The sequence below is a fragment of the Pan paniscus genome, chromosome 9, assembly GCF_029289425.2.
Source record: "Pan paniscus chromosome 9, NHGRI_mPanPan1-v2.0_pri, whole genome shotgun sequence".
In the NCBI taxonomy this organism is placed as follows: domain Eukaryota; kingdom Metazoa; phylum Chordata; class Mammalia; order Primates; family Hominidae; genus Pan; species Pan paniscus.
Window position 1 is genome coordinate 127,651,334 of NC_073258.2, and position 12,145 is coordinate 127,663,478.

The 12,145-nt window shown below is 42.8% G+C and overlaps 1 protein-coding gene across 6 annotated transcripts in view; it reads right to left on the minus strand.

Moving 5' to 3' along the window:
* The window catches only part of KIRREL3 (kirre like nephrin family adhesion molecule 3), a 584,878-nt gene that overhangs the window by 545,483 nt on the left and 27,250 nt on the right, over positions 1-12,145 (minus strand). The gene's annotated exons all lie outside the window — the stretch shown is intronic.

Genomic DNA, 12,145 nt, shown 5'->3' on the forward strand with positions numbered 1-12,145 from the left:
CAGTGCAAGGGACCTATCTCATGAATTTTTTCATTTTCCATCTCTAGCAATTAGTGGGCAACTACAGGGTTTGAGAAAGAGAAAAACTTCATCTGTGCACAGGGCCTGGCTCAGTAGTTTCTTAATAAATATTCAATGAACAGCTATTGAATGACTAAATCTGTACATACAAAGCAGAGGATTCCAGCCCAGCTGATAGACTATTCCAGCCATATTCATAATCTGGGGTGAAAGCAACACATCTGTTCCATCATGAAGAGAGTTATTGATTAGCATGGTCAGATTGGTGGCCACTGTCTGACATCTGCAGACACAGGCTGGGTGGCATGTGGGCAACACCCCCTTCTCCCCCACAGATGGATAGTTTTAGCTCTTCAGTGAATATAATTGTCAGTGTGACAGACTCTAGTAGGAGTTTGCCTAGTCTGCACTTTATACCATGTTGGGTAGGTCCTCCTAGAACCCCTCCTCCAAAGAAGAGAAATAAGAATCTAAGATCAGGAATTCTCTTAGAAACACTACAATAATCTCTCCTCAGCATTTCTGCACAAATGCCCAGGGGTACACCCAGCAACCTCACCCCCTGAGGGCCTGCCAACAGCTTGTGCTACAAACTCCTGCAAATAGGATTTATTAGAACAGAATCAAGTGACAGACTCAGAACGAGGCAGCACAGATGAAGAAGACCCTGAGGTTCTATGCAGATGTTGACTTTTATCAAGGTCAACACTGAGATTTATTGACCCAAGAGGTAAATATTGATGGAGGCTCAGGAGGTCAATATTTGCCCCAAGGCGAATAAATCTTCCCAATGACCCTCAAACAGAAATCTGTATAGAGTAGACTCAGTTCGAAAATGAATTAGCTGTGACATAGATTAAGATACTATTTCATTAGATTGTCTAGGGCATTGGAAAGCAATATTAATACTAAGCACTTCATGTTCAAAGTACTTTCCAAACATTCATTAAAGTGCACCTCCCTCTAGCAGATGCATAAAAGTGTTGTACTCCCAACTCAACAGATGGGATATTAGAGCCAAGAAAAAGTTAAGTAATTTTACCTAGGCCACAGAAAAAGCGGCTCAAGAACAGAAAGATAAAATGGAGATAAATGTGAGTTAGGAGCTCTGGGGATGAGCAAAGGTCTACAGAACAGTGTCTTAATTAACATTCCTGGTCAAATTAATAAGTCCACTTGGTTCGATTACTTTCATTTAGTTAATTTATATCCCATTGTTCACAAATCTACTTAGGCTGTTCAATTGTATTGCTTATTTACAGAGATGCTTTTCGGCATTTACCCATGATAAACTCTACCTTTGGACATCAGTACTCAACTCTTAAGAAGTGAAGAGTGTGTTAGTGGTCACTGGGAAGGAACAGATTGGTTTATCCATGTATTTGCATAGTCATTATCATCACATTCTAATTCTCATACAATACCTCTTCTCAGTAACAAGATCCTGGTACTGATAAACCAGTATCCTGGAACCCTATTGTGAAAGACTAACACGTGCATCATTGCCATTTGAATTCACGGATCCAGTGATCCCTGCTTTTGCATTGTCTCAAAACTGAGCTTTAAATATTATAAAATTTTGGTTATCTTTGCTGATGGAGAGGTCAGAGCCATGGATAATCGAAACCTCAGCCAAAAGAAGATCAATAAATATTATTTCCTTCTGACTTTGCAGTGCGTTATTTTCCCGTGTTTTATGTTGGCCTTGTTGTTTTTCTCTGGAGAGTTAACATCAGAAAAGAGTGAGTGCTTCCAGAGTGCCAGTGATGATAGCTAGACAGGTGACAGAACTCGATGTGTGTGGGTATCAGGTCAGCAGCTTTGAGGTTGTGCTCATGTAATCCACAGGTAGGTACTTGAGTGGACTGGCCTCAACTTGTAGAATTTAGAGTTTTCAAAGTTACTTCAATCTACTTTAAATCTGTTGGAAGGATCAAATGGGGTCTTGAGAGTGTGACCATTTGGTTCACTTGAAAAGGAAAAAATTTGACTTGAAGAGATGTAAATGGTTAGCTGATGCCAGGGTCTGAGGAAAGAATTTAGGAATTTTGACCCCAAGCTGCTTAGATACCTCATTATTTTATCCTGCGATAGGATTTTGGAATTGTAGCTGTTACCCAGAGAAGTAAGTGATACCAATATGATCTGATACTGTTACAAACGGTAATTTGACTGACAATAAGGTACAGACAAATGAAAGTGTTTACAGGGTTTAATATTTAATAATGTAAAAGGAAAAAGTCGGCAAAAGCAGGCTGGAGATGAAAAGATCTGTATCGAGTCAGAATTTTTGCCGATTGTCAGAGCAGCATGCGTCTCCTGGGGACCTGAATAAGCAAGCTGCTGTTCTGCAGAAATTGTTATCTTGGGCGTATTGATTGAGTGTGCACCACTCAAGCTGTCAGTTTCTCCCTCCTATCCTTGCTTTATATTTTACATCATGGTATCCTCCTAAACTGTCACATACTGCCTGACCTTCACACTTTAGGCCGCAGAACCGTGGTGTACTCTCGAAGGAGACCTAGGTGGTGTGCCTGACGTGTTAGTTCTGTTTGTGAGGAGCATCTCAGTGACTCTTCTCTAGGGCATACTAATGGGCTCATTCTGGAGGTGGCTAGGTGCTTTGAGTCTAGAGACATGCCACTGGCCCTTCTCTTAACTAGCATGGCCAAGATACCAACAGACTTGCTCCGTGGACAGTTACTTAACCTGTATATGCCTCGGTTTTCTCATCTGTAAAATGGGAATAATGCTTACCTTACAGAACTGTCAGGAAGATAATAAACCTAAAACAATCAGCACACTTTCTGACACAGAGCTGTCCTCAGTAAACAAGAATGACTGTTATTTATTAATGCAGTCCACAGAAATCTGTAAATTAAATAAGAAACTGTTTAGATTGCAGAAGACCTAGCCCTAAACCCAGAATCCCAGAATTCTTGAGCGAGAAGGGCATTTGAGAGGTGATCTTATCCATCTACCTGCCTTCTCTGTAAGCCCAGAGAGCTGACAATCTCTTTACTTTCAAAAGCCATTAGAAATGACTCTGAAACTTTCTCTGACCCGGAGCTCAATGTTTGTACAACCTGACAATAGCTTGAGTAGCTCAAACACCTCTGACACCTGGAGCAGAGACTGGAACCCTTTGTCCAGCTCTTCCTCTTTGTGCGTAACACTGTTCTATTTCTATTAGCTTTTCTTCAGCAATTTTACTTTCCTCGGTGCTCCTTCACCATGCCCGCACATCCCTCCAAAGAGCACTGCAAGTTCTAACAGCCCCTGGAACCTTAGAGAACAGGAGAGCACCGTGCTAATGAGACCAAAGTCAACAGGTTGCTTCCTACCAGGGAATAACTTCCCACAGGGAAGATCTGCCTTGTGGCCTCCAAACTGCAGCCTTTCACTTCGGGAGCTGCCTTGCAATAATAATAATGATCACATCTAACCTTCAGGTGCCCTTTTCTATATTTGAAAAATCTCCACATCTCAGTTGATCTTCACAGTAACCCCGAGAAATGCCACCACTGGACTTGTTACATCCATCTCAGAGACAAAGAAGCAACCGCAGAGAAATGGCCAGGATCGTGTCCTCAGAATGAGGCAATGTTCACTCAAACCCAAGCCTTCTGAAAGTGAGCCCTGGGCTCTTTTTCTTCACATTACACAGCAAATGAAAACGGTAGTGGTTCTCAGGTGGGGGCGATTTTCTCCCACTCCCTCCCTGGGTACACTTGGCGATGTCTGGAGATATTTTTGCTTGTCGCAGCTGGGGAGGGGGGGTGCTACAGGCACATACTGGGTAGCTAAACCTCTTACAATGCACAAGACAACCCCTCACAACAAAGAATTACCCTGCCCAAAATATCAATAATGCCAAGGTTGAGAAATCTTGTCAGATTTATAGTAAGAGGACAAACAACAGAAACCAGCCACCTGACTACCAGCCAAGCCCTATTTTCCTGCCTATCTTACTAGGCCAACCTGCTTCCCCCAAAGAAACTTCATAGACATTTGCAAAGGACTTTGGGATACTCAGAAAAAAGTTAATAGCTAAATGTAGAGTTGTTGGATTTTGTAAAGCTGCTGGTAAAGTTATTTTCATTTTGCTTTTCAAATTAGTTTGGGAGTTGGTGTTCTTCTTTACATAATTACAAGCTGACAAACATGCTTCTGTATTTTTTTTAATTAACAGATATGTGTATTCAAGTTCTCCAAATTACATGCCACAGCTTGCATATTACAGGACAGCTGCCATGCTCCAGATGTAGGCAATAACCAGAACATGGTAATGGCAAAATGCAAAAGAAAGAAAGGGGGAAGAAAGGAAGGAAAAGCTAATGTATCAGGACAGAGAAGAGCAATTTCAGTCAATGCGTTTGGATTTTTTACAGAGATGAATACCTTAGATTCTCCCAAATTTTCAGCTCAGTTTGAACATTTGGGATGAAGCTGTCTGGGTCATTCATTGCTGCCATCAAAGGCTCACCAGCGCCTTGTAAAAGCAGATTACAGATGAAATGGGGCACATATAAATGCTAACAGCGTGCTGGAAAAACTATTCAAATTGCTCCTGTTTACAAGTGCCCTATTAAATGTGCTCAGCTCCTCCTGAAGAAAGCTGCTCTAAGCTGGGTAAACTGCTATATTTATTTTGCCCATTTATAACACGGCAGCCCCTTTTGGTCACTCAATCCCAGGTGCAGGCTCTCTCTGGTATCCACAAATCAGGAACTCTACAGGATGGGGCTCTGCAGTGAGAAAGGGGCAGGGGCAGTAGATGAAAGTCCCAGTCCCACACCTGCCAACTAGCTTACTGTGTGACTCTAGGAAAAGGACTGTACCTGTCTGAGACTCAGTTCCCTCATCTGTAAAAAACGGGGCATGACTGGACAACCTCTGAGGTCCCTTCGATTCTCCAGGTTAGGAGTGGTTATATTTTTGAGTATCTCTGCAGATACGGGAAAACCCTGCCTCTCCTTGCATAGATGTCAGAAGTAACACTTCAGGCGGGGGCGTCTGAGGTTGGCGTGTGAGGGAATCAGGTGCATTGCACAGTCATCTCCTGCTCAAGACAGAGGAGGGCGCTCAGGGGCCAATCAAGCGACTTCTAAACCGCGAAAACAGGCCTGGGGCAAAAGAGTCCGTAGATACCGCAGTCAAGGGGCGATTCACTCCATTTACTGACACAATAGACATGGAGTGCCTCCCATGGACACAGGGAATGAAGGGATAGACAGATGTCCTATCTTTGGGAATGCTGGCCTTCCAAGGAGAGAGTTGTCCACTGGGGAAAACGTCTGGGCAATTCCCTGCAGTGTGGCAGGTGTGAAGGTGGAGGTAAGTTTGGGGTGCTATGGGAACTCAGAGGAGGGAAAAAAGCCACTGAGGAGGTGACACCCAGCGGTATCTGGAAGAATGAGCAGGTATGAACCAGGGGAAGAGGGAGTAAGAACGTCTCCTGAGGGCGGAGGCTGTGGGTAGCAATGGAGCATGGTGTGTTCAGAGCCAGCCAAGCAATCCCACAGGAGAACACAAGAAATATCCCCACGGCACAGCCTACCCAAGTGAATAAGGCAGGAAAGACCTGTAAGAAGTGAAAAGGCTCGGGTGAACTGTGATGGTAGCCATGATGCTTTTCCACGCCCTTGATGACACAGGCTCATTTGAATAATTTTGCGGTGGGACCTGGCTCACTTTTGTAGATCCCTTCAAAGCTGGAGATTGGTGCCTTCCAGGATTCTGCCATTGAATGAAGGAAAAAGGTAGCAGAGGGCCTTTCCCTTCTCTTCTCCTTTCTCTCTACTCTAGACTGCATGGAAATGCAAAATGCTGGAGTCCAAACACATACATAAAATAATTTTGTAGGGCTGGTAGTTAGTTCCAGCAAAACCATTGAGGGAAACAAAGGAAGTTTTGTGTTAATGTGACTAGTGTATGACTCTATCTGAGTTAAGACAACGCAATACGAAAGAAAATCTGGCTAAAATTAGCCTTCTTCTACCAGTCACAGCCAAGCTGCCCTAGGTTGTCACCTAGGGACAGAACAGGAAAATGCAGCCTCTCTACCACTGCCCCTGCCCCCTCAGGGATATATCATGCATTTGAAAAATTCTTTCTTCTTTCAGTTTTTCACTCTTCACAGCTCAGTTAATTCCACTTAAGACACTCTTTTTCTCCCGTATTTTTACTCATTTCCTTTGGTTTCCTTTTTGTTTTTCTTAATTTGAGCTTTCTCAGGAAGTTCTCTTCTTTTCCTTCTTTTTTTCCCTTTCTTTTCTCTCTCACATTATCTTGTTTATGAAACACTGCTCTTTGTTAAAAACTACATTAAACACAAATAGGTAGGCATAAGGTTAAGTGATAGTTGTATCAATAAACAGAAGACCCTAGGTGTGTAGCGACATTAGACAAAAAGTAACCAGTACCCTCAATCTTTAAAACCCCTACAGTGCCCTGTCAACCCCACAGAGGGTCCAGAAAAAAGTCATGAATTGTACCAGTATATTGTCATCTAAGGAAATCTGATTTTTATTAAGTATCAAATCACAGAACACGTTTGCTTTTACTTTTGTGTACTCAGTTACCGAATTGCTAATGAATTTACTAACGTTGTGATGGGATTTTTTCTATTATATGTAAAATGATAAACATACAGCATTTCAACCACATCCCCAGTTAAGTAAAATTTTGTGAATTAGTGAAGGAACTCCATTTAATTTAGAACACTGCTTCCATGAGAACAAGGTTTTCTTAGTTTCAAATAAGCGATATCTAAGGACCCATAGAAACACTTGCAAATTAGGATCCGATGAGGCTCACCTGCTGCCAGGTATCTATGCAGCAGGAGAACCACAAACAGAAGCACATGGCGGTGCTATGGCTTCTCCCCCACCCACTAGTCTCCCTTACGGTAGCTGCGAGGTGCACAGGTAGTTTTAGGATTTAACATGTTTAGTAAACATTGCTTTTCCATTTTCCTTTTATTTATTGTTCCCCACTCTCAACAGTGTTTGCCTTCCTTCCCATCTCTTGTCATTTCCCTCTAAGAAGCAGATTCTTATTTAGGTGTTTTTTTGACTATTTACGAGAGTATTATCTACATTTCTGATGACATGAATTCCAGAAACAAAACTGAATAAACATTATGAAAAGGGTAATGTTTGGGAGGTTAAACCATTAGTGAAAAATCATCAAGGTATGCTTCTGATTCTTGAATGAATAGAGGTGACAGAGGCAACTCATTCAGTGCCCCAGTTTTCCCAGCTATAACCTGAGAATAATGATCTTTATCTAAAAGATTGTAATCATTACAAATTGCTTGGAAATTCTGAAGAGATAACAGCTAGGTGTGAAAATGAGAGTTGTAGAAACCACTGGGAGCTGGACAGGGTTTTTATGTTCTGTTCGGGGTGTTGTCTTCCCAGGCTGTCATTTGACCTTTGGCATCATTGAGTCTCTCTCTTACTGAGTTCGGCACCCATAAAAATATGATCACATTACATTAACTCAGCAGTCCTATAGGAGAGTGAGTTCCTGTAGTGAGAGCACTGAAAGGAACCAGAGAAATGAAAATATCATCAGTCCGATTCTTCACTTTGGGCCCTATGTAAGATATTATTAGGGAAAGAACTTGTCATAAATCGTCTGTAACCCAAATTAGCAAAGGGCATCGAAGACGGTCCTCTGCATCTTTCCTATAGTCCATTCAAAAAGCTTGCAGGGAAGGGGCAGGAAAATCTTACCTATTTTGATTCACTTGCAATGATTTTCCAAATAAGCCTGTTCTGGGTGACTTGGGCTGAGTGCTTGGTACAGAAAAGATGACAAGCAACTGAACTCAAGGAGGTAAGAGCAATGTCAAAAAAAATCCAGTCAGTCCAGGATAGACAGATTAGTGTTTGTGAATTTACATGGCCCTTTATCCAATTCATAACTATAAACCCACTGCTGCAGAAGTGACACAGAAGCTCATCTGATTTCGCTTGTTTGGAAAGTTGAAATCTCCAGATGAGTTAGAGGGCATGATGCTTCAGTGCCTTTTTCACTGGAAAATATCACAGGGTAAAATGAATTTGTACATTTTCCCTAGACCTGGTGCCTATGCAAGAGGGTCTGGTAGAGAGAGAGAGAGGGAGAGAGGACTGTGCATACACATTTCCACACACATTGATTTCCCCCAGGAATCAGGGTAAAAGTCTCCAGATGTGTCAGGGTGGATATTTGCTATACCTTTTGGCTTCCTAGATTGGGGGTAAATTATTCCCTCTATGAGTCTTTGTGGGAAACAAGGACTCCTTCCCACTCTATGCAAAAGCTGACAAATTCCAATCTTAGCTTTTCCAGCCTCCCTTGCAGCTAGAGTGCAAGCCACCATGATTCTGTCACTGCTAATCTGATCCACTTTCCAGGCCCAGCCACAGGAATTAGTGATGCTGAGAAAAGGGTAGGCCAATATTCCTTCCAGCAGAGCTGGCAGCTGTGGAAAGATCAATACAGTCACATTACTGAAGGAGCAGGCATTCTGACCATGGTCTGGGATATTATTTAGGCCACCACAGAGCCTGGCTCCTCAGCTCTTCTGACATGCCCAATGTTGTTTTCCATTTAAATGAGCCAGTTGGCTTCTGTTGCTTGCCATTAAAGACCCTGCCTGACACCGTGTCCGTATTTGATTGCATGTATGCCACATGTATGTACACACACCTTCTCTTCCTTCCCTACATATTCTTCTTTCCTTACCTTGATTGATGTTATGGTGCACCTAGCTAAAAACAACTGCAGAGGAATAAAAAGGAAAAAACGTCCTTTTTTCATTTTCCTCCATCATGCACATAAAAAGGGACAGAAAAGAACGAACAATGTGCTGCTCTGGTTGAGTTGATAGCCTTAAATTCTACTCACCCTTTCACTCAAGGAGGATGCCAGCCAAAGTCAATGGGAATTATATTTGTATAACTAAGGGCATTGCTGAACCCAGAGAGACTGGAGAACAATTTAGCAGACAACTTATTCCACTGCCAACTCTAAGTTTTGAGAGAAAAAAAAAACACAGAAATTGAGTCCCGAGGCCAATCTGCATGAGCATGTTAGTCACGGGTTTCTGAATAACAGGCTGAATGGCCCCTGGCATACAATTCCGCTCATTTTTATGCTGAGGGAGTCTTCTTAGGGCTTCTATATCACCAAGATTACAGTCCCATATTGCCAAGTTCAAGCTGACCCAACCAATGTAGACTTAGCCTCAGGGGCCACCATTCAGTTGCATAGAGAGCTGCCTAAGGCATGCATTCCTTCTCTGTGTGAAGGCCAAGGGTCTGCAGGGGTCAGGGGAATCAAGTCATGAGGGGATAAGGTCAACTACTTGGAAGTGATGAAGAGTTCTGGCTGCTGCTGAAATCATTGTTCAGAGCTTAGGTCTAGATCCATTTCTGTTACAGACTATCATGGTGACCCTAAGAAAGTCACTTCACCTCTCTGAATCTCAAGTCACTTGTCTGAAAACAGAACTATCAAAACTACTCTAGTGTAGCAGAAATGGCGTGAATTTAGGAGACAGAAAAGTCAACTTCAGAACTTCAGTTTTGTTATTTACAAGTTTGTGATCTTGGGCAAGCAACTCAATAGCATTTTAATTTCAGCATCTGTAAAACAAGAATAATAATACTTTTTACAGAGTTTGGAAGAATTAAGAGTAATGATATACACAAAGTATGCACTACACTGCCTGGCAAGGAGGGACTCAATAAATGTTAGTTGCATTCATTCATCCATTCATCAAATATTTATTGTTGCTCCCACTGTGCCAGGTACTATTGAAATCCTGGGAATATAGCAATTTATGCGACAGATAAGGTCCTTCCCTTGTGGTACTTGCATTTTCTCTCCCTACCAGAAGAGTGAGATTCATGTTCCAAGGGCAAGACTAGGGCTCATGTTCTCTTTAGTTGTCCTGTGTGCTCCCTGAGGGCAGGTGCCACATCTAGCTCTGCTTTCTGTGCATAGGAGGTACTCATTGCACGTTAGGGGTTGAATTCAGTTACATAAGATGCAAAATATTGCAAATGCCATCTCCACAAGTAAAACATTTAAAGCGCTTTATGCAACATGCTTCCACAGACTTGTCCATCTCTTTGTGTTTCAAATGTTTACTCCTCTTTTCTATAGAGCTCATCACCATCTTTCCTTTCCTATCTAGACCTCTCTGACTTCATTATTTCTGTGCTGTAGTCAAATAATGTTTTCAATAACAGTCATGCATCACTTAACGGAGATACGTTCTGAGAAATGCATTGTTAGGGGACTTTGTCTTTGTGTAAGCATCATAGAGTACACTTACACCAACCTAGATGGTGTAGCCTATTACACACCTAGGCTACATGGTATAGCCTGTTACACACCTAGGCTACATGGTATAGCCTGTTACACACCTAGGCTACATGGTATAGCCTGTTACACACCTAGGCTACATGGTATAGCCTGTTACACACCTAGGCTACATGGTATAGCCTGTTACACACCTAGGCTACATGGTATAGCCTGTTACACACCTAGGCTACATGGTATAGCCTGTTACACACCTAGGCTACATGGTATAGCCTGTTACACACCTAGGCTACATGGTATAGCCTGTTACACACCTAGGCTACATGGTATAGTCTGTTACACACCTAGGTTACATGTATAGCCTGTTGCTCCAGTGTACAAGGTTTGGCTCTATCACCCAAGCTGGAGTGCAGTGGCACGTTCTCAGTTCACCACAACTTCTGCTTCCCGGGCTCAAGTCTTCCTCCCACCTCAGCCTCCTGAGTAGCTGGGACTACAGGTGTGCACCACCATGCCTGGCTAATTTTTGTATATATTTTAAAGGCTTAATGTGACTTATTTATTTATGTATGTATTTATTTATGACGGAGTCTTGCTCTGTCACCCAGGCTGGAGTGCAGTGGCTAATTTTTGTATTTTTTGTAGAGGTGGGGTTTCACCATGTTGCCTAGGCTGGTCTCGAACTCTGGAGCTCAAGCAATCTGCCTGCCTCTGTCTCCAAAGTGCTGGGATTACAGGCGTGAGCCACTGTGCCTGGCCTCAAAACACTATTATTACCTTATAAGACCACCGTCATATATGCAGTTGGTCCTTGACCAACAGTTATGTGGCACCTAACTGTATTGTACTTCCTCAACTGAGTGGTAAGAATGTGAAAATCCTGGAGGTCACCTTAGTTGAGGCTTTCTTCCAATTCAGCAAACCCCTTTATGTCATCTCTGATGCACTATTATCCAGCCTCCATGTCAAGACAGCTGTGAATAGAGGGCTGACTGCCCACGAGGCCCACTTACTTCATGTTCACGAAGCTTTCATTCTTGCAAGGTTCTTTCTCCTACCCCCCTGAAATTTCCTTAAATAAGTATTTGCTGACCACCTACTGTGTGCCAGAACAATATTCACAACCAGGGGTACAGAAGTGGGACTACCAGTATTCCTACCCTCCAGTAGCTGCTAGTCCAGTGGAAGATTTGTTGGTTAGAATTCTGCTCTCTCCACATAAAAGAGGCTTGTTATATAACTGAGGACAGTTATAGTGTTCTCTTCTAAGCCAGTTTTCTTTAAGAATGACAGTCACCTGGGATGGTAGTTCAATTGCAATTTTCTGGGCCCTCCTGGAACTAATTAATCAGACTCTCTACAAATCTAGGGACTGGAGCGGCTAGAATCTTCAATTTTAAAAAAAGCACCCCAGTTGATTCTCATGCACAATAAGCCTGAAGAACTCCTAAGTCTTGCTTTTCTGCCTTAATAATGCTAAGTTCGCTAAGTTCCTCCCACCTTCCTCATATTACATAATTCCCAGGTTTTTCTTTTCCCTCCCTCCCTCCCTCCCTTCCTCCCTCCCTTCCTCCCTCCCTTCCTTCCTTCCTTCCCTCCGTCCCCATATCCAAGCCTTCAGTATATGCCCCAGTTTGTAAATGGCTAAGGTGTGGCTCTCAGGACAGAGCATACCCATTCCAGATGTGGGTCACATCAGCAGAGGGTGCCACGGGGGTGTTAGCATCTTCCTGATGAACACATCGCTTTCTACAGAGGATGCTGAGAAGCACATTATTTGTCACCATGCCACATTGTTAGC